This window comes from Pan paniscus, chromosome 9, assembly GCF_029289425.2.
Source record: "Pan paniscus chromosome 9, NHGRI_mPanPan1-v2.0_pri, whole genome shotgun sequence".
NCBI lineage: Eukaryota > Metazoa > Chordata > Mammalia > Primates > Hominidae > Pan > Pan paniscus.
In genome coordinates, this window is record NC_073258.2 from 51,631,449 (window position 1) to 51,635,238 (window position 3,790).

Below are 3,790 nucleotides of genomic sequence, written 5' to 3' on the forward strand. Positions count from 1 at the left end.
GTCTATATTTTTTATCTAGAGTAGATTTCTAAACATAAGGAATACAGTGCCAAGGGTCATAACTAGTTATAAAACCCTTATTATAATAAGGGGTCAAACTTCCTTCTAGAATGTTTTATGTCAACAGACATTCACCACCACTGAATAACACAACTATCATAAATCTTTGCCAATTTGTCAGTATTTCACTGTTTTAAAATTGCATTTCTTTGGTAACTTTTGAAATAGAGGACTTTTTAGATGTCTAATTTTTTTCTGAGAATTATCTTTTTATTAGTTTTCCCCTTATTTACACCTTAATTCACACATTAATGGTGTGAGTAAACATTTTAATTTGTTAATAACTGCTTCTATAATAACAGTTGTCATACTTGTTGCAATTATTTTTCCAAGGTGTTCCATAACTTTATGTAGCTGAGCTCATCAGTTTTGTTTTGTATCTTATACCATTATATTTTCATTTTAAAATATCCTTTCTTATGAAATATATATTGATTTTTTTTTTTTGGTTTTGAAAAGATCTGTTTTATCTGAAGTCTTTAATACATGTTATTCTTTTTTCTCTTTTTCTTTGGTTCTTTTTTTGATGATTCCATTAAGAAGAGACTTATTTTGTTTTGAAAAATACCTATCTAGTTATTTTTAAATCTTTTATGAGCTACACATAATACCTTTCTAAATATTATTCACAAATAATATCCTTTGGTGGTATTACCATATTTGTTTCTTATGGAGCTCATTGCTATTCTTCAGTTTTGTTAGTATTTTTAAAATATCAAAAAGCTTTTGAATTTAGTTATCAAGTCTAATTTTTTATTGCCTGATGTGTTTCTGTATTACATCTTTTTTCTGAATACAATTGCTTGTTATTTACCTTGAGTTGAGTACTGAGTTCATTTATTTTCTCTCTTAATACTACAACGATAAATAATTTAAAGATTAAAAATAATGATATGCAAAATTTTGTTTACTTGTGTTCTTTTATCAAGATTTGGAGTACAGGGTAAGTTATAGGTTTACCTTTAGGATACAAAGCTTGATATATTTAATCATGATATTCTTTAATTCCTCCATTCCATTTGTTATTTTTCCCATTTTATATATAAAAAAAGTTTAGGCACAGTGAGACTAAGATCTGTACACAATATCATGTGGCTAACAGTCAGTGAAAATAAAATGTAAAAATAAGGCATCAGATTCTAAAAAACACACTCTGTCCAATAAATTATGGTGCTTTTGTTCCCTCACCTTAAAATTATGTTTTCTAAACAGATCCATATAATTTTTCACAGTCATCCTTAAATTGGGTTTTGATTTGCAAAATGCCCTGAATTCTAAACATGACAGTTCTCCAAGTGAATTCCAAAGTTTCAAATACATCTGGGGAATGTTGCCTTGCATCATGCTGTTTTATTCTCTTCCAGGATATGCTTCCAGAAGTGTTTGATGACATTCTTGGGCCATTCTGTTTGGATGTGGCATAAATTCACAAATCTAACTACCAGGGCTTATCTTACTCCAGCCTCAGATATTCACTTAGTTCAGCTAATTCTGAAATGTGGTGGCATCATCCTTAATTTCAAATTGAACTCACCTGATGTTTTATAGTTACCCCGAAACAAGTTAAAAATAACCAGAATAACAAACTGCACTGTAGCCTCATGAATATGAGTAGTTAGAAAAAAGAAACTGGGAAATTAAATCACGAATTAAAGCCTCTGCTCCTCCTCTTTTTACGGCTGTTTTTCTATGGGAAAAAAATACTATAACGGTGATTGGGAGAATATCCATCCATGTACAATTATAGGAAAAAATGCCTGACATGTCAACATCATAAAATCATGTTTGTGTGTATGAATGAATGTGTGTCTGTGTGTGTGTGTGTGTGTGTGTGTCTCTGTGTATGAGAGAGAAGAGGAATGTGTGTTCATTATGTCACGAATAATATGGCTCAACTTAAAGTCTTGGGTTTATAGATTTAGGGATTCTATCAGTGTTACAGAAAACAATCCTGACCAAAATTATTTTATTGTTCAAAATGTATGTGTCAAATTGCAATCCTTGTGCTATTCGCAGATAAATCAATTATCCAAATGCCAAACTGGATTTATGGAGCAAGTGAACAACGTAACGGAATTTTCTTGCTTGGCCTGACATAGAACACAGAGGCACAGAAACTCTTGTTTGCTGTGTTACACTCATCTAATTTCTCACCATGGTAGGCAACCTACTCATTGTGGTGACAATCACCACCAGCCCAGCCCTGCACTCCCCCATGTATTTTTTTCTGTCTTTCTTGTCCTTCATAGATGGCTGCTGCTCTTCTACCATGGCCCCCAAAATGATATTTAACTTACTCACTGAAAGGAAACTATCTCCTTCAGTGGGTGCATGACCCAGCTCTTTGCAGAACATTTATTTGGGAGAGTTGAGATCATTCTGCTCGTGGTAATGGCCTATGACCGCTATGAGGCAATCTGCAAGCCCCTGTACTACCTGATCACAATGAACAGGAAGGTGTGTGGCCTACTGGTGGCCATGGCATGGGCCGGGGGATTTCTTCATGCTCTGATTCAAATGCTTTTAATAGTCTGGCTGCCCTTCTGTGGCCCCAATGTCATTGACCATTTAATCTGTGACCTTTTCCCTCTGCTAAAACTCTCCTGCACTGACACTCACGTCTTCGGACTCTTTGTTGCCGCCAACAGTGGGCTGATGTTTATGCTCATTTTTTCTACTCTTATTACCTCTTATGTCCTAATCCTCTGCTTACTAAAGACTCACAGCACAGAAGGACAGTGGAAGGCTCTCTCTACCTGCACCTCCCATATCACTGTAGTCATCCTATTCTTTGTTCCCTGTATATTCATGTGCCTTCGACCCATGATCACCTTCCCTATTGATAAAGCTGTGTCTGTGTTTTATACTGTGGTAACACCCATGTTAAACCCTTTAATCTATACCCTCAGAAACACAGAGGGGAAAAATGCCATGAAGCAGCTCTGGAGCCAAATAATCTGGGGTAACAATTTGTGTGATTAGAGAAGATAAACACAGAATCTACTCATATTTTAACAACAGGTATGACTAATGAAAAGGGTAAAGGTCTTGAGGTCAGAATATGTGAGTTTAAGTATATTTTATTCCCCTTATTTTCTGGAACCTTTAATGATCCTTTTTCATAAAAGATCAGTATCTGATTAAATGATGACTAATGTTTCTGCCAATTAGAAACTTCTTCACATTTACAAATTATTAATCGGGGGACATTGCTAGTCAACATAAACATGTTACAGTGTATGGAAAACCCATGAGTTTATGTGTTTAGTAGAACAATTATCTGCAAAGCTTCGGTATAGAGTATATAACTAACAGGCCAAATAATTAGAATAAACAAAAAGCCCTAATGGCTAAATCTTTTGTTGAAAATGCATAGTTTTAATCCCAACTAATAAAATTGAAGTAGAACTATTATTGTGAAAGAGAGAGATAGGTGAGAAATGATTGGGTTTTGAGGAATGAGAGTTAAGGCAGCACTCATCCAAAATTAATGCTGTTGTGTTCACAACTCCAGGGGTGATCACTTACATTATAATCTGGCTCTCTCCAGAATAAATTATTTTCTCTAAAGTCAAAGAGGGGTAGAAAATTCATCCAGGTACAATCACAGAACAATCTTGGACATTATTTCTCAGGTAGAAGATGTTTTGTGAAGCACTTTTTTTCTGTCGAAAATATCTTATACACCACTTCACCTCAAAAATGGCTTTTATTGGATGGATTTGTGCCT

The 3,790-nt window shown here is 34.4% G+C and overlaps 1 pseudogene; it reads left to right on the forward strand.

The window, feature by feature from the left end:
• The first annotated feature begins 2,038 nt into the window (after positions 1–2,038).
• On the forward strand, positions 2,039–3,042 carry LOC100987777 (olfactory receptor 4C5-like; annotated as a pseudogene).
• The last annotated feature ends 748 nt before the right edge of the window (positions 3,043–3,790 follow it).